Source organism: Ananas comosus, unplaced genomic scaffold, assembly GCF_001540865.1.
Source record: "Ananas comosus cultivar F153 unplaced genomic scaffold, ASM154086v1, whole genome shotgun sequence".
Classification (NCBI taxonomy): domain Eukaryota; kingdom Viridiplantae; phylum Streptophyta; class Magnoliopsida; order Poales; family Bromeliaceae; genus Ananas; species Ananas comosus.
In genome coordinates, this window is record NW_017890545.1 from 7,218 (window position 1) to 30,422 (window position 23,205).

At 40.4% G+C, this 23,205-nt stretch overlaps 2 long non-coding RNA genes across 2 annotated transcripts; one reads left to right on the forward strand and one right to left on the reverse strand.

The window, feature by feature from the left end:
- Positions 1 to 7,972: 7,972 nt before the first annotated feature.
- On the reverse strand, positions 7,973 to 8,481 carry LOC109703834. Its single transcript, XR_002214031.1, has 3 exons — positions 8,313 to 8,481; positions 8,148 to 8,215; positions 7,973 to 8,032 (listed from the first exon to the last, which is right to left on the reverse strand). It is a non-coding gene; the product is annotated as an uncharacterized LOC109703834 (long non-coding RNA).
- A 3,636-nt stretch (positions 8,482 to 12,117) lies between these two features.
- Positions 12,118 to 17,780, forward strand: LOC109703836. The gene is made up of 5 exons (XR_002214034.1): positions 12,118 to 12,231; positions 15,072 to 15,411; positions 16,241 to 16,338; positions 16,508 to 16,567; positions 17,525 to 17,780. It is a non-coding gene; the product is annotated as an uncharacterized LOC109703836 (long non-coding RNA).
- Positions 17,781 to 23,205: the final 5,425 nt, after the last annotated feature.

The following is a 23,205-nucleotide window of genomic DNA, read 5'->3' on the forward strand; positions in this document are numbered from 1 at the left end:
TTTTTTCTTTTTTCTTTTTTTTTTTTAACTCACTCACAGTCCTCTCCTGAAAGAGCCATTTTTTCTCATTTCTCAAAGACGCATATGGAACGACAACTTCGCAGAGAAGTCCGTCTTGAGAAGAAACGAGGGATAGAGAAAAAAAAAATCTGTTGAAACAGCAAGCCCGACGCCATTACTGAGTGAGACCGCTTTACCTCATTCTGTCCCTGCCCTGATATCAACTACAGGGAATGAACAAGTAGACATACCTCTCGTGCGAAACTCTGGAAATACAAACACTGTACCTCCTCATTCGACCCAGGGAACTTCTCCTCTCGTCTCTGACGATCCTCTTTCTGCTAATCTCCATTCTTTACTGGTCTCGAGCCCCAATTCTAATGAGGGAGATGACTTTTCCACCATTGTTGTATCATCGGACACCCAGAGCAAACTTGACGAGTGTCTTAAGATATATAGCACTGGTGTTCCCAACCTAGCTCAAAATCGAGAACAATTTGATCGGCTATACGCCCTTTTGCTTGATTTAGCCGATCAATCAGACATTACTCCTAATATTCAATGTTTTGTATCAACACTATCATCTCAGCTTTCTTCTTATTTGGCTCGGCAACGATCTCTGGGCGCCGAGCTTGTAGTTTTAGATCAATATTTTCATCGTGTTGATTATTTCAGAAAAAATATTCCTGATGTAGAGGCTCCCATTGCTGAAGTGAACCGTGAAGATCAGTCTCTGGCAAATCAAGAATCGGCTTCTCAAAGAAGAATTGGCTGCGGCCGAATCTACTCTGGCGCAAACTTCTGAACGCCGACTCCAACTGGGAGAACAACTGAAATCTACGAGAGAAAAAGGAATGAAAATTTAAGAAGAGCTTTCTCAGCTCTATAAAATGCATCCTTTAATGAAACGCCAACGGAAAGCTGCCGAAGCTGCTCAAGCTAATCTTATAGCCGAATGGAATCAACTTAGAGACTTATTATCTTGATTCGGCTTGTAATATTCTAACTTTGACTTTGATTATTTTTCCACATAGATGGATAATATCTCTTTAAATATTTTCCGTTAATTGGTTTTTCATTTTCTGACCCATCTCTGTTCCGCAAATAATATGCGTTTTCTCTTGTGATTCGACTGACTTGAAATGGCCCGTCCTAATTTGGAGACCATTTTCCATATGTTCGGTCTTTTTGACCGATTGAAAAAATCAGCCGAAGTACTAAATCACCGACGACAAATGTCTTTAATCGAACTCTCTTATTGTATGCGCTACGCACTCGGCTTTGGTATGCTTGCATATTATCTAAAGCTATCAACCGAGTATCACATACTTCCTCTGCTTTGTCGTTCATCAAATTACTATATTCATCAGCCGACAAATCTTTTTGTTTTTCTGTCCTCAAAGAAGAAACTGTTATTTCGGCTGGAATTACGGCTTCATGTCCGTAAACTAACTGGAATGGTGTCATCCCTGTTGCCGTTTTCACTGAAGTTCGGCATGCCCATAATACTTCGGAAAATTTTTCATTCCATTTTCTCGGATGCTTTCCGATGTGTCGTTTCATCAGGTTGATAACTATTTTATTCGCTGCTTCTACTTGTTCATTCGCCTGGGCATAATAAGGAGACGAATGGAGTAATTTTATTTTTCGAGACTCGATGAACCGAATAAACTGTCCTCCTGTGAACATTGTTCCTTGATCGATTGTAATTGTCTCGGGAATCCCAAAGCGATGAATTATATGGTCCTCAACAAAAGCAATAATTTCTTTTTGGGTAATTAACCGAGTGGGTTTTGCTTCCACCCACTTAGTGAAATAATCTACAGCTACTATTAAAAATTTGTGACCAGCCAAGGAGTTCGGCTTAATTTCTCCAATTAAATCCATTGCGCAACCTCGAAAAGGCCATGGTTTAATGATTGCATACATCTCAGAGGCCGGAACTCTCTAGATCGAGCCATGAACTTGGCAATCCTGACAACCTTTGGCATATTTTATGCAATCTTGATGCATTGTTGGCCAATAATATCCTAAATGCCGAATTGTCCATCTTAACTTTTTTCCGGCTAAATGGGTTCCACATATTCCTTCATATATTTTTTCCATTATCAATAGAGCTTCTTCAGGTTCTAAACACTTTAATAGAACCTCTTCGGCTGTTCTCTTGTAAAGTTGACCATCTAATAGACAATAGGCGAGAGCTCTTCTTCGGATATTATAATCGACCCTTGTATTAGGATCCTGCAGATATTTGATTAATAATTTTCTCCAATCTTCCTTCACTTCTATGGGAGCTATAATCGGTTCTCGTATGTGAACCGAAGGTAGCAACCTCCTTTGTATTACTATTGATTCTAACTTCGGCTCTCTATATCCTGAAGCCGATTGAGCTAGTTCATTAGCCTTTTCATTTTTTTGTCTGCTTAAATGTTTGAATTCAGTCTCTCTGAATTCACATAGCAACTCTAATGTCTTCCTTAAATAATTTTGTAAATTTGGGTTTTCACATCGGTATTCCCCATTCACTTGTTTGATTACTAACTGTGAATCACCGATGAATTTGATTGATTTTGCTTTCAATTCTTGTAAAATTTCTATGCCAATTATTGAGGCCTCATATTCGGCTTGATTGTTAGAGCAGCCGAAATCTAACTCGAAAGCGAATTGGCATGAATACCCTTCAGGAGATTGAATAACTATTCCAGCTCCTGCTGATTCGGCTGTTCTTGAGCCGTCAAAATAAAGTGTCCAAGGCTGACAACCGACTAAATTTTGCTTCGGTTCTTTTAATTCCACACATGGATGATCAACCAAGAAGTAAGCTATCGCTTGTCCTTTAACGGCTTTAGCTGGAATATAATTAAGAGAGAATTCAGACAAAGCCAACATCCATTTTCCAAGCCGACCTCTTAATACAGGTTTAGCCAACATATACTTTACCAGGTCGGTTTTGCATATTACCAACACCTCAGTCGGTAAAATATAGTATCTTAGCTTTGTGCATGAATAGTACAAAGCCAAATATAATTTTTCAAATAGCCGAATATCGTTTCTCAGTATCTAAAAAACGTCGGCTTAAATAATAAATGGCTTGTTCTTCTTTTTCTTCATTTTCCTGGGCTAGCAAACATCCCAAATTCTCCTCTGCAGCCGATATGTACAACTTCATCGGCTGATTTAGCTTTGGAGGCACCAGTATCGGAGGATTCGATAAATATCTTTTTATATTTTCAAACGCCTCTTGCTGTTCCTCCGTCCAAATAAATTCTTCTTTGTCTTTAAGCCGAAGTAATAGAGTAAAAACCCCAATTTTTCCGGCCAAGTTGGATATGAACCGCCGAAGATAATTAATCTTTCTCAACAAACTTTGTAATTCTTTTTTGCTTTTTGGCGGCAGTAATTCTAATATTGCTTTCGCCTTATTTTTATCAATTTCGATCCCTTTTTTATGCACTAAAAATCCTAAAAAATTTCCTACTGAAACTCCAAAAGCATATTTTAAAGGGTTTATTTTCAAATTATATTTCCTCATTCTTTCAAAGGCGAGCTTTAAATCAATCAAATGTTCGGCTTGCGACTTGGATTTTACGACATATCGTCAATGTATACTTCCAAAATTTTGCCTATTAAATCATGAAAAATAAAATTCATTGCTCTCTGGTAAGTAGCTCCGGCATTCTTTAAGCCGAACGGCATAACAACCCATTCAAAAGTTCCAATTGAACCAGGGCATCTAAAAGCCGTTTTAGCCATATCTTCCGTAGCAATATAAATTTGATTATAGCCAGTATGTCCATCTATAAAGGACAAGACCTCGTTACCGGAAGCCGAATCTACTAACATATCGGCTATTGGCATGGGATACTCATCTTTTGGTGTGGCTAAATTTAAGTTCCTGAAATCAATGCAAATTCTAAGTTTACCATTCTTTTTTCGTACTGGAACTATGTTAGACACCCAATCAACATAACGGGCCGCTCTAATAAATCTGGCCTCCAAAAGATTTTCTATTTCATTCTTAATTTGGAGTACAATACTCAGCTCAAACCTACGAGCCGGTTGTTTAAAAGGCTTAAACCCTTTTTTAATGGGTAGCCTATGCTCTACAATTTCTCGGCTTAACCCAGGCATTTTTTCATAGCTCCAGGCGAAGCAGTCCTTGTACTCCTTCAATAGTTCTTTCAGCTCCTTCTGCTGTCGAGCCGAAAGCTTTGCGCTTATATACGTCGGTCTCTTATCTTCGTCGGATCCCAAATTTACTTCGATCAGTGGGTCTTGGGTCTCCAACTTCTTCTCACCGACTTTGATAGGCGACTCTTCTAGATCCAATTCTTTTGCTTGTCTATTCATTTCGCCTGACTTGTCGGTCTTGGCGACCGACTTCATTTGATTTTCTTTTTTGGTCCTGTAAACCGAATCTATAACTTCTTCGGCTTTACTAGCCGAATCATCAAGTGTTAACACATCGGCTGTGGTAGCCGAATATTCCTTATAGCCGATCTTGTTGATCGGCTTATCCTGTCGACGCTCTTGACAAGCCTCTATTCTTGATTTTTTGGACTCCATTTTAACCACTTTGGCGGCTCATCGGCTGCTACCAAAGCCCTTTCTTCTCTAGTAAAGATCAACTGAACTCCTTCTTCTATAACTCTTACGAAGAAAATTTGATCCGGATCCACGTCGGCCCAATTGATATGGCCGATTTCTTCAGTGTTGATGTCCACCATTTGGGGCTGTCCTTCGGCCCGGATTTCTTCAACTTTATCCCCGATCCACTGGAATAGTTTTTCGTGGAGTGTAGAAGGCACGCACTCGTTTGCATGAATCCAATCACGCCCGAGTAGTAGGTTGTATTGACTATCTGGATCAACCACAAAGAATGCAGTTCGTAAAGTTTTAGAACCTACCATGATCTCGGTCGTAAGCACTCCTCGAGCTTGTTGACCGCTCCTAGTAAAGTCGGTTGTGATCGTGTCCGTGGGTTTCAACTCGTCTTCATCTTTGCCCAACTTTTTGAAGAATGCAGTGGGCATGACATTGACCATTGCTCCGCCATCCACCATCACTCGGCCTACTGGCCGACCTTCAATTAAGGCCTTTATAAAAAGAGGCCTTATGAATCTCGTCTGCATAGCCGATGGTTTATCAAAAACCACTGCATCGGCTGGTTGAACATCTTCCAATTGCAACTGGGCTACATTAAGCCCATCTTCTTCCTCTTCTTTAAATTCCTCATACTCGATAAACTCTGCCTTAAAAGATTGAGGCAAAGCATATACCATGTTCACCTCAGCCGGTGACTCTTCGGCTGACTTTCCTTTAATTCTTTGTTTCTTTTCTTCCAATTCCTTGGCCGTCTCGGCTGAAGAATCACTCTCTATTTGAACTTCCCTTTCCTTAGGGGGCCATCTTTCTCTCTTGATCATCGTCTCGAGGGAAGTTATTTTGTCTTCTAATTCCCTCCTGCTCATTTTTTCTTCTGACTCGGCCTCGGTTGGCCGTTCTATTCTTGACTTCATTCGAGGGGTAGGCGATGAGCCGCCTGCCTCATGGTCATTTCTCATTGGGCGAAAAGGATGCGACTGTTCATCAGGGCGCCTCCAAACATTGAGCCTTATCCCTTTCGCTTCTCCTTAGTGTTGTCTTGCCTTGGCTTGCATCCTCTGCTGCCGACGCTTTTGAGTTTTTATTAACATCGGCCCCTGCCACCTAACCGATGGTTTAACCTCAACTTCGTGCCATTCATCCACTGGCGTGTTCGCCGGTACCTTTACTGTCCTCAGATGATTTTTCAAAATTTCTCTTCTCTCCCAAGGTCTCGGCCAAGGCTGAATGCCTAACTCGTTGACTAATCTTCGACCGAGGAATTCTATGTCTCCCTCGGTCATTCCCTCGAATTACGATTCTGGTCTCGGCCTCGTTTGTTGCTACCAATGTGGCCGATATCCAAGAATCCTTGGCTTGGTGCCGAAAGGTCTACCGTGGTAGTCCCATCGGCCTTGACGCTTGTCACGCCTGTTGTTGTAGTAATCAGGCAAAATCTTCTGCATCAACATGTCTTGTTTGCGTTGAACCGATTTCACTTCCGGTTCAGTGTCATTGGAGGCCGCGTCCGAGCCTTCTTCTTCTTGGTCTTCACCATCAGGAATGTCATCCCAATCCTCAGGGAACGCCATCAACTCATTCCATTCGTTGCCCCTTTTCTTGGCATTCACAATGGCTTCCCAGTCTTTTTTTGTCATTTCGGCCTTGCACCTTATGCAAAGCCGAAGATCCTTTTTGGCATGGGCCACGTTGTTTGCGGTATCCTTGTCCAAAATCTCTTTTCCTTTAACATTCACCATAATAACCTGAAACGGAAACGAACTTCTATTAATTACTTTATTTTCATCTTCCTGGTCGGCTAATATGAGCCGACCCTCGTCTATTTCTTCTTGGATCTGCCTTTTCGCAGTCGCTTTTCCTTTTCCGTTCATGTTCACGGCATTGACCTGTGATGGAAAAGGATTCTTATCAATTTCCATATCCTTATTTTCTTGGTCGGCAAAGTGTCACGCCCGGGTACCAGCGGAAGCATATCCGGTACGTGCACAGACCCGCCATACACCTGCAGTATATAAGGCGTCTACAAGAACACAAGTCGATAGGAAGAAAAATATAGAAAATCCTATCCTGATATCAGAGCAAAGTACAAGTCGATATACTATCAGCAAAAGAACAAAGAGTGTACAATCCAAAATCTCGACTAAAAGAGAAAGTATCATAACTATAGTGACTGTCCAAAAAGTACATATACATCACGGGGTATACAAAAGAAGATACAATGGTAGTCTCTCTATACATAGGGACATCACCCTCGGCCGTAGCCCGAGTAGTAAGGTGATCGACTAGCATGCTCCTAGCAATGTCTAGCTAGACGCGACTCCCTTGCCACGATCCCTAGCCTCTCCTGTAGATGGCTCTGTAAAAACAACAATAAAAAAGGGCGTGAGAACTATTAACAATAGTTTCCAGTGGGTAAGCCGCCAGCCTCGGCGAATTACACCACTAGGCTCAAGATGTACTAAAGGAAAGTAAAAGCGATAATTACACGATATAAATATGCAATGCTAACAGGCAATAGGCATGTAATCACATGTAATCATGATTTCTGCAGTAATGAATCAGTTGAGTAATAGAAGCATAGCAACTACTATAAACACAAGCATGAACATGGATGTGTAAGTAAATACTGTACACTATAACCGATGAGTATTCATTACTGTCCTTTGTTATTTAGTACTTTCTTTTCATTCATAAGAATCTACCCAAGGTAGTTCATCTTGCGCCGTGCCTAATGGCCCCGTAGTAGTATACACTCCCCACGGCAATCCACTTCGGCACCCAATCCCGCACGGCGAGCAACTGTCGCGTAGGCCAACTCCGGAGTGCCAGCTTGTAGGGAGCTACCCTCACAAGCGTGTGCGAATGAGCACGATGGCAAGCAAGCAAAGTCCATAGTCCAACATAGCTCAGCATTATGGCATTGTATGCTATTTTCTTATTCTCGATCTGTTGATCGGAATTCTCAATATAATAACAATGACAATAGCTAGCATTCACTAGATTAGTAAACACATAAATTAAGGTTAATTCATATATGGCATTAGAACCTTCTACTCTCAAGGTACTATTAAACAAGTCACAATTAGTGTCATTGTTGTCTATTTTACAAAAGCATAATTAATATGTCCATTAGTTACTCAATTGAACTAAACATAAACACGAGCATAAATATAAATATGCATGAGTTCTCTCTACTTCATAGAGATTCTATTTCCATTATGTAAAACATATCAAACATGGTGGCAAGGATGTCCAAATTCATATCCATCATATAGTTGCACAAAGCGCACTACAAAACCCATTCTATAGTGACATATAGAACATAGGGGAGCTTCACTTGCTCTGGTTAGGTCAAACCCACCTAATACAAAACTCCAATTCAGTCCACAAGAGTCCCGAAATCCAGCTCAACGAAGCCTCAATCCTGCTGTAATAAGGTACGAAAGTCGCATCAAAACTACAACCGAAATGTCCGATTTCGGCCTAATTTGCACGTAGTACAAAGTAGAAACTTAAACTCCTATCTCGTGTCACGTTAGTACCTCAAATGTAACCTCCAAAAGTCCTCACAAGTCAGTCGAAGACAATCCAGGGCTCGATCGTAATCTTGCTGCGAACAACGTCAAAACAGCATCAAAATTATCATTTATTAACAACGATAGTCGAAATTTTGCAATTTCAGCTTCCTAACTAAAATTCTTGCTTACCTCAGGGTAGAACACCTTCTAAACCAGCCTCCCAGGTCACCAGATAAGCTCTACGTGGTTCAGAAACCTGCTGCGACCAAACTGCATCAAGTAGATCGAATAACCCACGTATAGCTTCGAAATAGCTTCATAACTAGCTATTTATCTTAGTAAACTCCAAATTAACTTATCCCTGGTCTAAGGAGATTAATTCATAGCTACTTGACTCATATATAAATGCTGAAATCTCAGTTTAGCACAGCTAGGAGCAAAAAATCCGAAATCTACACTCACTTCAACTAATAGAACGTCGATAGCGGAAAAGTTGAGTCGCTTACCTTCTTAAGCTTCCAACCAGTGACCCACTAGTTCAGGGCTGCGAAAATCTTTCAAAAACACTCCCTCCCACGTCCACGTAAGCTCCACAACGTTCGCAACCAGCGAAGAACGCGCGACGCGATGAAAATGAGCTAAATCGGCGATTTCTTTGTAGAGAGAGAGAAATCCTAGAGAGAGAAAGAGGGAGGAGCTTCAACCCTAGTTCAGAGGCTTAGGTGTGATGTCTATCCACTGGGAGGGTCGATCTGGGAGGTATAGGGGATAAGCTTAAAGCAAAAGACCAAAATATCCTCAAAGCCACGCAGCTACTGCTGCTGCTGCTTGCTGTACCGGTACAGGGTGATAGCTGTACCGGTACACAATGCAGAAAAATGCTGATTTCGAAATTGCAATGCACTTTCTCGTCTCCGACAGTCCGATCACTCTTAAACTTATACAAAAACTTGTCCAAGCCCATTAAAACATGTGGGATAGGTCTACATATCCTTCCACATACTCGAACTTCATAATTCACTAGAGTTCAGTGTATTACACAAAGATAAGCCGACCCTCATTTATCTCTTTTTGAATTTGCCTCTTGAAGGCAGTACATTCACTAGTTTTATGGCTCCATGAATGGTGCCATTTGCAATATCTTCTGCATTTTAGTTCTTCTACAGGAGGTATAGTTTGACCCTCCTGTAGTTTAATTCGTCCGTCCCTTAGCAACCGATCAAAAATCAAATCGGTTTTTGCTATATCAAATGAATAACTAAAAGCAGACACATGTGCTTTCACCTCTCTTGACTTGGCAGGTCTTAACAAAGCACATTTGTATGGGTTGGTTGTTTCTCACCATTTCGGCAGCACAAATTTCGGCTTCATCAACTGAATCCTCATTTTCCTCAGACGAATTCGGCTCTTCATGAGCCGAAGACTCTTCAAGGAAAGAGATATTTTTCTCCTTTCCTTTATTCCAATCTTTGTTTCGGCTCCATCTGGGCCGATCTTCATTATTCCCTTTTCGAAATTTCTCATATTAAGCAACCCGAACTCCCAAATTGAAAAGATTTGAAAAGAATTTATCCTCAAAATATTTTTAATTTTGAAATGCATGCCATTGAATGCCATTTTGGCAAACTCCGATTCCGGCATTCTTACAAAACAACGGCTTCGAGCAGTCTTGAATCGGTTTAAATATTCATCAACCGATTTTTCTGTTCTTTGTTTGAATTGAGCCAAATCCGCTACTGATAATTCTGGCTCAGTTCTATAAAACTGTTCATGAAATTTACCTTCTAACTCATCCCAATCTCGGACAGAGTTAGCAGGTAAACTCGTGTACCAGGTAAAAGCTGTTTTAGTCAATGAAGTATTAAATAACCTCAACTTTAAAAATGGATCTGCCGCGGCCTCACGACACTGAGCTGTAAACCGCGTGACGTGCTCGACCGTATTCTCGGTCTCGTCGCCGGAAAACTTGTCAAACTTCGGCATCTTCCAATTTGCCAGATATGGGTGCTCTATATCTATGTTTGTAGGATATGGTGACCTGAATACGGGCCGCATTGCCGGTATTGCGCCTACTCCGAAAGTATTCCGGATGGCTTCTTCTATTTGTGCATAAATTTTGTTATTAATCCCCTATAAAGGGGGTTGCGCTGGTGCTGGGTTTGGTGGGAGTGGAACTCTAATATTTTACACTACGGGATTAACCCCTTGTACATTCGGAGCTTGCCCCCTAGCCCTTGCATTCTGAGGCTGGTACACTGCTACTGGAGGGGGTGGAGGTAAACCCCAAGCCATTTCTGGCTGTTGACCGGCATTACCGACAGCCGGTCTATAAGCCGCTTGATATGGTGCCCCCTGGTATTGGGGCTGACCACTTATTGGTGTTACTGGATTCTGTAACACCGGTGTCATCACAGGCGCTTGTAGGCCTGCTATCGGCTGTTCATTCCGAGCTAACAACTGCCCTATTCGGGCGATGTTCTCATTAGAGGCCGTGATTGCGACCAAGACGGCATCCAGCCATGCAGTACTTGCATAACTATTTTGGTCCAAAGTTTGTAGGACCCGAGTCATTTGACGAAGCGCCTGGGTCAAACTAGGCTCCGGTTGGCCAGATTGACCACTGTTTCACCCTCAGCGGGTAGGACTGCTTGGCGTTCTACCACATTCTCTGAATTACTGGGCTGTTCACTCCCAGAATTTCTAGGGATAGCCCTATTACGAAGATTCATGGCGTTATCATCAGCCATACTTTATATATATAATGCAAATTTACCTTAATTTGTTGGGGTCCCACCGGGCGTGCCAAAAATTTGTTGGAGCCGAAATTCCCCGACCCTGACCCGGTCAAAGATCTTCCTCGGGAAGCGCGTCGAGATGCGAGACGGCTGCGAATAGTGACCCTTGAAGTTTGCGCCCTTCGACAGATCAAGCGATTCGGCTTATGAGGGATCAGATCAGCCGAGTTCGAAAACCTCTATAGTATAATCGGTTCGGCTGGGAGGAGCCGAATCATCGAAACAAGCCAGAAAGTGGGCAGAGAGAAGAGCCGAATGGCCAGGACAACTCGAGATCTGGTCGGCTTGAAGAGCCGAAAATGACTTTCTATTAAATGAAACCGAGGAAATTACAGGGAGATGGATTTTTAGTCTACAACGGAGTGATACCCGAGGGGCAGACAGACTCCAGGACGCTAAGTTACAGGAACTACTCCTAGGAAAACAGTAAATGCGAGAAAGAAAGATGCAGGAAAACAAAAGTGGTCTTTTGTGCACAAGGACGAAGACCCCTTTTTGGGGTATTATTACCCTATTTATAGATAGCCCCCCTCGGTCAGTTATTACACGATCGGCCACTATCTCCTCATATTCCGGACCACTTCTAGCCAATTGGAACCGCATGTAACTCCTTGCGGTTGCCGTAACTTTCTTCAATTGGCGCAATACCTTTTTCCGGTGCTCCCGATACACGACCCAAAAGATGCTCTTGAAGGGAATATTCGCACCTAAATCTCATCCGCGCCTAATTGGCTCAACCTAAATCTCATCCGCGCCTAATTGGCTCAACAGTCCTATATATGTTAGATACCCTTAGTGATTTTTGACTATGTCATTAAGTGAAAGAATTGATGTTGCTACTTTGGCATGTTTCCTACGGCTATGAGTGATGCGATTTTACGGGGCATTCACTACAACAAATAATATTTGTTCCAGCAGTTTTTAAGCCAGCAGTTATGCTAACTGCTGCTAAAACTATATTATACCAGCGTTTTTTTATTGTTTCTGTAACATTTAGTAAACCGTTGGTATAGGGGTAATAATTTTTAATATATAAACAATGTTGGGCCTTATTTTATTAGCTTATTTTATCAATTGGGCTAATAATTGGGCCAATATTGGATTTGAAAAGCAGCTAAAATGCACCACGAGCTCTCCATCTCTGATCCCTTCTCCACCGCGAGCTTCGAGCTCTCTCTCTCTCTCTCTCTCCCTCGCCCTCAATCGTGCGCCTTCTCCAGGCGATTTTCGGATATTTTCGGATCTACACAGAGATTGGTCTTCTTCGAACAATTTACCCAAAAATTTTGGATTATTTCAACTTATTCTATAGCGTGAGTTTTCCAATCACAATATTTCACATTTTTTTTTCAATTATTTGTAGGTGGATTACGAGTTTGCCTTGTGAATCTAGCTCGATAAGCGGCATCGGATTTTATAGTTTCTAATCTAGAATTTCTTGTTCGCAGTGTCGGTTCTACACTTCAATTGATTCAGATCATTAGGGTTTTTTCCCCTTTGTGTGTGTGTGTGTGTGTGTGTGTGTGTGTGTGTTAGCTCCATTTTTTTCTGAATCCAGTGGTCAAGGATTCCTTCAGATGTGAGCTTCAGGGTCGCTTGATGTTAATTAGGGTTCTCAGAATTGTTGGGAGGTGGACCACTTGTTGATCTAAGTGCACACTATCTAATATATTTGTGTAGCAAAAATAATAATAATAATGTAATTGGGGCACTGATCTGAATGGAGCAAGGCAACTAGAGGCATTCTTGTTGTTTAATGTTTACATAGTGCAAATTAATACGTTGCGATCGCTATGTGTTGTGCTGGATTCTTTTTGTTTGGGTTTTTAATTTCATGGAGTTAATAATCCTACCTGTGAACCAACACAGAGCAACTTGCTTGATTTTCTTTCTCTTTTTTTTTGTTATTTTTTTGTTTTTTAAATGTCCAATGGCACAAGTGATATCTTCTGATCGACATTGCTAGTATGGTTGTTTGAGCAGGATGCATTATCACAGAACCACTTCATTACTGAAACACTCATAGAAAGAAATTTTATTACGTATCGTATTATTTTATTGATCGAGGGCAGAGAGCATCAAGCCAGTGTCTTGTTTATGTAGTTTTTTAACTTTTCAGAAATGTAGAACTCTTGCAAATAATTCGGGCCAACTTCATGTCTGAAAAATTATGGATCTAGTCCTATCCAACACATTCATTTATTTCAAGGAGAAAAATTATGCATCATGAGACACATTTTTATTGATTTAATGAACTCTATCATAATCCTATTGAGGCCAACAGGGGAAAATTCTGCATTCTTTAGTTCTCTCTATATATTAGATGCAATCTTTACTACTAATGCAAGCTGTTTTATATCTTCATTTTTTTTCTTGTTCAGATTAATCTTTGTATCTTTTTGGATCACAAGGTATGGTTGTACTTAAAGTTGTTTGGAAAGACAAAAACATGCACAGCTCCATCCCACTTGGATAAAATAATGGAAAGAAGTGTATTTATTATAATAGGATTTGAAACTAGTTACTATTGCGGCTATGGTTGTACTTAAAGTTGTTCTCGAGATATATTCTCCATATATAATTGTTTGAATTATTATTACTTTAACTATATTGTGATTCTTTCTTGCTGCTGAGTATGTGTTTTCCTTGCGGCTATTGTGCCGGGCTATTCTTTTTTCAGTGTTTTTGTATTATTCAACAAATGGAGATGTTAGAGGTTGCGAGCTGTCAATGAGAATTTGCGCAAATTCCAAATAGCATGAAATTTTCAAAATGATTTACTTATTACTAGTTAGTTGATCTACTTGCAATTACGTTTAATATCGGTTGATATAGAAAATAAATTGCTTAACCTAGAGCTACTTATATATATATCTTTTGAGTCGGATCTTACACAAATTTGGACTTCGACGGAGTTATGAAATATTCCTACGACAAACATGCATGTGACTAACAGAAATTCTTGTTGTTAGCTTTGCGACACCTAGCATTTAGAACAGTTTCCTTCTTCTCCTACAAGAAATAGCTAGTCATTTGTCTAACCAAGAGGATAGTAATAGTTTAACTCTGTTTAGTTCAACAAATTAGCATGTGTATGGGGGTGGCCATTCATTTTCTTCTTTTACTATGGTTGGTTTCTTTCTTCTAGTGATTTTGCTTCTACATTTTATTCCTCTGTTGCAATCCAAGTGGCAGGTATTAGAATAACATTGCAATTGTTTGTTATATTTTCGCTAATGTTTAGTCTACAAACAAAATCCAACCCAATCCAATCCACATATAAAATAAATCCAACTCATTTTAGCCCAAAATAAAATCCAAGCCACATACAGCCCAGTCCATGGCCAAAGAAAGAACATTTAGCCCAAGGCCCAGTTTAGCACATAGGATCCAAATCTTCTCAGCCCAATTTCACCCAAAAACAAATCTAGCCCATCATAATCAACCTATCTTCTTTAATTAACTAGAGCTTTTGTGGAACTCCCTTATTAATATTAAAGAATGTTGGCTTGATCTAGATAGGCTATTGAATGATAAATTTCAAAATTACGTCAAAATTAATCAAGTGAGGAATTTGCTTTAGATAGTCTAATTGGATAGCTATCAAGACTTTCATTTTTTGGATGCCTACCAAGATATATCCCACAATTACATAATTCCAGTATAAACCACAAGAATAAGCCGTTCCTTATTGGTAGCATAGACATAAATACGTTTTTGATTATCATGTGAAAGGCATTTACAAACTGGCTTTTTTCTGATATAATCAACTTGAAAATTATAGATTTCTATGAGTCATGCTTTCGAGAACTTTTCTCATCTGTCTTAACTGTGTTCTTGGTTCGTGCTCTTAATAAATTAATTTCATGAATTTATTAGCTTTTAGATATCCAAGATCAAAAAACCCATAAAATGATGTTGGAAATAGGTCTAGGTGACTAAAGGGAAAAATGCAAGTAAACTGTAAATCTTTGATTACAATATTTATTGTCTTTTATTATGATGTCATGAATAGCTTCAGCTTCATTTTCATCCGGTGCATTCTTTATCTTTGGAATTTCTTTGCAGTAACCTTAGATTGGTGATTTATGGTTTACTATTTGTCATGTTGTCTGCTATGGTTCTAAATTCATGGTATTTTTGTGAAAAAAAGGTTTATTCATCAAACCTGCTAGAGAAATTAGGAGCTCATGATCACAATGTAGCTTGATGGTGGGAAACTCTCCAAACTTTCTCAAGATAAGCCTTCCCAGACATAGAGCTTCCGGAATAACCACTAGGTTGAAAAAATGTGGAGGAGCTCTTAGTGCGACTTGCAAGAATGAGAAGATACTTATAGCAAATCGAGGTGAAATCGTAGTCCGAGTGATTCTCACTGCTCACGAGATGGGGATTCCGTGTGTCGCAGTTCACTCAACAATAGATCATGATGCACTTCATGTAAAGCTTGCAGATGAAGCTGTTTGCATTGGTGAAGCACAGAGCAGTCAATCGTAAGTGATGCTTGCCATTTTTATGCGAATTCAAACTAATTAGCCTATCTGGTCTGGCTATTTGAGATAATAGTTTATCCCAATAAATAGGAGTTAGGCATTTGGCAAAAATAATGCCTAGATTGTAGTGGGCAGTTGAAATGAGTTATGCACAAATCTCTTTTGGAAATATCTCTCTCGGTAATTAGAGTTATACCAACTTTAGTGCTTTTGTATATTGTCAAAAGATTTAATTTTGAAATAAGGGAGAAAATAAGTTCTGAATACTCTACAATCTTGTAAGTTGGACCTCGAGGTGTATTAAGAATATACAGTTCAATGTATTTCATCTATCTAGGTCTTGCAGGTCGTTTGATGTTGTAGTGCTTTAATTAAATTTTGAGACATCATACCCATGTTTGAAATTCACAAACACATTTTTATTGAAATAGGTGTTTGCTATACATTTGCTTCCGGTTAATTCATTCCAAAGATATTGAAAGAGGGAGAGAAGCATTTCTTTGGGATTTTTTTTTTTTTTTATCAAATCATTCTTCTAAGTACTATACATTCTGATTGTAACCGTCAAGGCTAATTCCTTTCGCATCACTCCTACCTTACGAATTTAGTGGCATCTTTCAAACAGTATTTTGTTGGCAATTCTTATTAGCTGAGCTTTGGTCTACTGCATCTTTGCGTTTCGACATTGCTAGATCTTAGTCAATGCATGAATGAAGAAAGAGAGACTAATACTTGGTTATTCCATTCACAAAGTTGATAGTGTTCATTACCACTCAAACATTTCTTAACTTTCAGAAATTTGACCTTTTTGGTTGTTTTCTGGCCGAAGCTCTCTGCTATATGCAGCAAGCAAAAAGTGTAGCGGCAGCTGCATTTGGTAATGATGGAGTTTATTTAGAGAAGTACATCAAGAATCCAGAATTTCAGGTGAACTAATCATACTTTCTTATCTGGATGGAAAGCTCAAAAATTAATACATTAGAGAAGTTTCTGTCTGTGTTCTCGAACTAAACCCCAATAATTATTGTAACAATAATTTGAAACGGATAAAATTTATATATATATAATGCATGTTAATCATATTTGCTCATAATAGGTTCTTGCTGACAAATATGGAAATGTCGTTCACTTTGGGGAGCGTGATTGTAGCATTCAGGTAGCTTATCACTACTGCTTTTTTTTCTTGTTACATCCACTCCAAATTTCCTGTATGTTGAGCGCAGTCAATTTATTAGTTGGTAGATGTCATAGGACAAATTCTCCAAATTTGTTCTCACCTTGTGTTGTGGTGCAAATAGTTTGCTGAAGTTTTCAAGTTTTGCTTATGTTGGAGAGTGGAATTCTATCTGTTTGATATGTGTGCTTCTTTTACTATGCTGGAATTGTTAAAGAAAGCTTTTAAGCATATTTTATCGCATATTTTTGTGATATTAAATGTTCCTGAACAGAATGATAGATGTAGAGTTGGGTGCATCATGGTTCTTCATTTGATTTTGAATCGCCTTTCTGGTTGAAGATTTGTTTACTTAAATTATATGGCTTAGGCAATTCTCAAATATCTTTTAATGCCAAAAAATGCTAATTATTTTTGTAATGGCAATTGCAATGATATTAACACCTATTTATTTATTATGTTTGTTATGTCAAATGCTTTTTTAGGCATCACTGTTGAAGTGTATGTATGAATTTGTAACTTTATTGTTTGATCTAAGTTGTTTTTTCATCCAATTGTGTTAACTTTTAGTTATGCGAACCGTCTGAAAATGGAAGCTACACAACCATTTTCTGTTGTGAATTCGTCAAGTTAGTAATTGTGGTGCTGTGAGGATTGGTAAATGCACCTATGATTTACTCTTGTTCAGTCATGGTCTATATTTCCTTAGAAGTTTTCAGGATGTAAGATTTATGCTGCTCTCAGAAGAAGATTTATGCTAACTTCTAATTAAACGACAATTAAGCTGCTTAGTTTGACCTGACTAATAATTGAAACTAAAAAGATTTAGTTCTTATGGCTGTTATGTATACTTTTATTTTTCGCTATATGTTACTTATGATAGATTTTCTGTTGGAATGAGCTTATGTAACTTGTATGTTTCAATTTTTTTTGTTACAGATTGAAGCAACAAGCAGGATTTGATGTTCGCATTTCAAGAATGTTTAGCTGGAGCTTTTCACTTTCAGTTTTCTTAACTTTCTAACATTTAGGGTTCAAATAAATTTTTTATTGCATTGATTTCTATTAGAATATAAAAACTTGTTTTGTTGCATTTTATCACTGCTCTAGATCATTACTTATAGTTTTGTTTCAAAAATGATTATATCGTCTTATTGCAATTTAGTAATATGACTCTTATTTTTTTCGGATATTACAGATTGTTGGTTTTACAATTAATATCAAATATTGGAAAAGCCCTATTGTAATTTATTGATATTAGTATTTTTTTTCATATTAATTTCAAATTGCCAACGGTCAAAAACTGTTGGTACATGCGCCTTATGCCAGTGTTTTTCTTGTAGTTTTAACGACGGTTTAAGAACTGTTGCTAGAGATCATCTTCTCCAATGGTTAGTAAAAGTGCTGGGAAAGGGTTATACCAGCAAGGATATTGTAACGGTCACCTACACTTTTACCAGCAGTCTTAGAACTGCTGGAGCAAATATTACCAGCAGTTTTTGTATTCTTTTTCAGCAGTTTTGGCTGCTGGTATATGCCTATATTGTTGTAATGATTGCTGGGAAAGCAATCAGTTCTCAACTCGGTGGCATGAGGGCTCAAGGAAGACTAGTTGAATTACATTCAGACACTTTGACTCATTGTCGACAGATTGTGTCGCTTCAGCATAGCGAAACAATCATGAGTATAGTGTCATAATGTACGCAATAGAGGTTAGCGTGGCTCTTTGAGGGATTAGAAATGCTGAACCTGATGTAATTCAATGGTCTAGGGTATCACGAGTCTAATATTTCTTTTTGAGGGTTGATGTCTCTATGCTGGCCGTATGCGGTTTCTAGTATAGAGCTCCCAAAATGCAGGTTGACTCGACGGTCACATTGTTCATTTTTCTATATGAATAGAATTGTAGTGTAATGTTGAGGAAGTGGTTACGATGGCATCGATACCGCTATATGCGAGTAGGAGATGTTGGCATTCGGTTAAATTGAATCGGGTGTGCCGATAATCGGGCTCAATTCAACGGTTATTATGTTGTCTAATTGGATTAGGATTAATCTCGCTTTTAAATTGGAAAGCTAATTAGAGATAAATTCTAATTATATTATGATAACAATTAATAACCGATTTGACCTTATCTTTTACGCACCTATTAGGATTTTGAAATTCCTTATAAATATGCGGGCGATCTCACATAAAAAGAATAAGAAAAAGAATAAGAAAAAGAATAAGAAAACAAAAGAGAGAAACGTAGAAACCATATCCTCCATTAATCTATTATTCTAGAGGGTCTTGAACGGTGGATTGGAGATCGTGCTCATTTGTAGTTCGATCCACCGCGAGTTTGGAGCGATAGAAGATTTTCAAGGACGATCCGAGGATACGTGAATCAACCTCTACGATCCAGACTCGTCGCGTTCTAGCGCGAATCGCTTTCGCAAAAAAGTACGAACAAATACTTCCGCTGCGTTCTACACGATCCCTTGTAGAAAATGACGGTCTAATTAATCAAAGACCAAACTCTGCTAGCCGCAGTGAGTACCAAACAAATAGTAGAACTAATAAAACTCCACTCTCATAACTATGAAACAAACAGTAAGGAAGAAGTAGTTTTCACCTAACTCCGCTTTACCTCAAAGCCTATTTCCACTTAAAGTCCGGTTTCAGTGGAACAAACATGCCCCAAGTTGAAATGGGTTTGGCCGTGAGTATCAACATAAGCTGAAGCAACAACCTGAGTCCACTAGCAATCTTGCCAACTTTACTTGGCTAATATCTAAGTCAATACCACGAATTTCGGAACTATGATAACACTACAAATACTGAATTTGATTCACTTTTGCTCCGCAGACCTTGGGCAACTAAAATGAAGCTTGCGTGCCGGTGACAAACGATTCTGCATGCATCCAAGCGCTAACACTTTTGTTGGCTTCTTGCCAAGCTTGGTGAGCTTGATTTCGTCTAATTTATCTCCATAATTCACGAACAAGATTGATGTATAGTTAGAAAATGCCAGGACATTTATATTTTCTGGTTTAGGTCTGGTTAGAATAGACAATTCTGTATGACCTAGAGCTTTGCACGGCTCTATTTTTATATTGTTTGAATACATACTATATAATTTTTAAAAAATTCTTGCAATATTAGACAATAGCCATTATATGGCTCCAAATTAAAGATACCTCAAATATTGCTAAAAAGCTCTAATTCAAAAAATCATCATTTAACTAACCATTATAAAATTCAAATTTCAAAAATCTAGCTGTTAGCAAGCTTCAATTTCAAAAACTAGCTGTTAAATTAGCCATTAAAGAGTTCAAAATTTAAAAAACTATTCTTTGGAGACTTATCATGCCAAGGCCTATCCAAGGTCTATTTAAAGATATTAAGTTCTTGGAAGCATTCAACTAATATTTCTTACACTCTCTTCTCTGTAACTCACCTTACACTTCTTTTGAGGAGGAGGGAAGAGGAGAAATCTAAGTTCCTTTGTTCTTCTGATGATAAACGGTGATGGAACATTAGAGAGGAGACATATTTAGACATCCATTCTTATTGGTGCAATGTACTTTCTAAAAATTATTATGGTGCCGAAAAGCACTTCCTTTTTGTCGTCACCGGCGGTGGTGAGGACGGCGGGTTCCTAGAAGTGGGTTTGATGGGTGAAAAATTTGCTGCGATGGAGGTGGAGGTGGAAGTGGGTCGCGAAGGGCCGCGGAGCCTGTGAAGGAGGTTTGGAGAGGAAAAAAAGGAGGATCGTGGCGCAGCCTCGGTGGGGTCGGAGGCGAGAAGAGCTGGGGGTGAGCGGGCGCGGGCGAGGGCGCATACGGCGGAGGCAAGGAGGGGTGTCCCAAAGGGTGGCGGCGAGCGCAGCCTTAGTGGGGTCGAAGGCGAGGAGGGCGAGTGGTGTGCAAACGCGGGTGAGGGCGCGGGGGTTAGAGGCGAGGCTGGCCGTCGCCGCCTCCGCCTCCACCTCCACCTCCACCTCCACCTCCGCCTTTCTCTTCGAAGAGGGAAAAAAAATAAAAACAAAAGAAAAAAAAAAAGAAGAGAGAGAAAGAGAAAAAGAATATTTTGGTTAGTTTTCTAAAAGTACGGTTCGAATCTGTAAAATCAAAAAAAATGGTCCAATTTTGTAAAAGCTCAAAACTTAAATTTTTTATGCAAATTGATCAAATAAAAATAAATAAAAGTTGATAGTAAATTTATTACCGTACACCAACAGCCCAGCACAATTCACATGCGACAAGGACTATTCTCCTTGGCTGTAGGGCTTATATATATATATATATATATGAAGTGAGGCTACTATGCTATCGGAAGCACGGAGCCTTCCGTACTTCCAGCTCGTTTTCGATGTTGCGACTTTCGAATCGTTAATCGGCTCCGTTAAACTTGATCTAGAGTATTTGAAGTACCTAGAAAATAAATTTTATGATTTTACGATACCTTTTGCCTAGTGAACGAAGGGGCTCAAAATCAACGGCTGAAAATAAAAATCTTACAAAATGTAATAATATGACATTAAAATTTTAAATCAAAAATATTGATCTTGTTTTATATAGTATAAAGAATTTTCTATCAAAATTTCACATGATTTGGATATTTCTACACCGTTAAACTTGCAAACGGCTCACTACGGCCATTGAAATTTGTTGATTTTGAGGCTCAGTTCGATTCAATCTAGGCAAATTGATTATCGAAAAATAATAAATTTATTTTCTAGGTACTCAAGTACTCTAGATCAAGTTAAGCTGAACACCAGAATCGACGATTCGAAAGTCGCAATCATCGAAAACGAGGCTGGAAGCTCCTGGCTTCCGATAGGATAAAGAGCCTCACGTATAATATTATATATATATAGAGTAAGGCTAGAAACTTTTACAAGTATCACCCAAGTGAAGTTGTCGTATTTTTTAGCCCATTGGATCTACTTTTTGATTACTAATAGTACTTGAATCAAAACTATTCCACTACCACCACCTATCACCATCCATCTCATACCGTCAATCTGTACGACTGAGATTTTTGACAGTGGTCTGACTAAACTTCTGTTGATGATGTTTATTTGTGTAAGTTTAATAATCAAGCACTGCGCAAGTTCGGGCGAAATGAGCTAAATGGAGAGATACCGACTCAGTTTTCACTTAAGTGAATTAGTAACTCCGGTTTTCCAAGGGAATGCCACGAGTATGAGTTGCTTCTGGCAGCGTATCCGGACTGTACGTTCATACAGTCCAATAGCTCGTTTCGACCCGGTTCAGTCTGTTGGAACCAATGGCACTGATAGGATTTGAGTTTGATGCAGCGGTATTTCGAGAAAATCCAAATAATGTTATATGAATTTGTGTGTGTGGTTTCGCTTCTATTGGAAGAAAGGTTGGATTTTGTTGTGAACCGGGTCGATCAAGATGAATCGAAAGTGTATGCTTTGTTGTCTTCCGAGGTGCTGATCGCGGACTGGTGTAATCCGCCGTTCGCTGGAACTCTGACGACGGATCTGCGAGATTCGCCCGCGTTGATCGATGGAGAGGTCGGTGATGGCAAGACGGTAATCGCGAAAAGTTGGCGACATTTTATGTATCCCGTTTCGCGTGAAAATCGCCACTGAGGGTTGTATCATGTTTTATTCGTGCGTGAGGGACTAACATTAAATGGTTGATCTTGGAGACTTTTCCGCAATTTTAACACTTACATGTTATAGTTGATGTTAGATTTTTTTGCTTGTGAAACCCTAACGCCTAGGTCGTTCTCTGCTAGCCCGTAGTTCACCAGCCGGCCTCAGCAATCTCTGCCTGCTCCCCTGTGCGCATGCTCCGGCCGCCGGCGAGCTCCTCCGGCCGCCCGGAAATCCCTGCATCACCTCTCTCATCTCGTCTCTTTTGGCAAACCCCTTCACCAGGCAATGTGGTTTGCGGGACCCCCTGGTAGGCCACCTTAGCTCGAGCACCTTTCCGCTGGCCGTGGCCAGCCTTCGGCGAGCTCCCCTCGTCGCCGCCGTCGTCCTGGCCACTGCCACCCGGAGCCGCCCCATGGCTCTCTGCGCGCCAACCTGCAGATGCACCCAGGCCGGAGCTTGTCATCTTTGCATCGCTTCGGCGAGACGCCACGGCTCCCTTTTTCGCCGCGCCGCCGTCTCTGGCGGACCTCCGCGACGCTCGCGCGCGCCTCCCGCAGTCCGCACGCCGCCGGCCGCACCCACGAGCCTTCTGCGGCAGTTCCGAGCGCTGTGCGGAGCCCTGCTTGGACCAAGTACGCCTTCGAGGGGCCGCGCCGCCCACACGTCGGAGCACGCTCCTCCTCAGCTCGACCTCCGCCGACAGACCCGTCGCCCCCGGAGCTCCTCCGGCCCGTCGGCGTCGGCGGACCACCTCTCGCGGAACCATGAACCCGAGAGCCAAGTATCGGGTTGATACTGTGCCGGTCCCGCCCAGCCGGCCGCCTCTGCGCGCCGTGGCAGCGCTGCCCGGGACCCCTCCACCTTCCACGCTCGTCCGCCGGCCGAGCCACCCCCACGACTTCGGCAGCTGAACGCCAGCGCCTAAGCTCTCTCGCATCTGGTAAGGCTGAAACTTTAGTTAAGCACTCAGTTTAGGGTTTTCGGTCACCCTTCAGGCGATCCG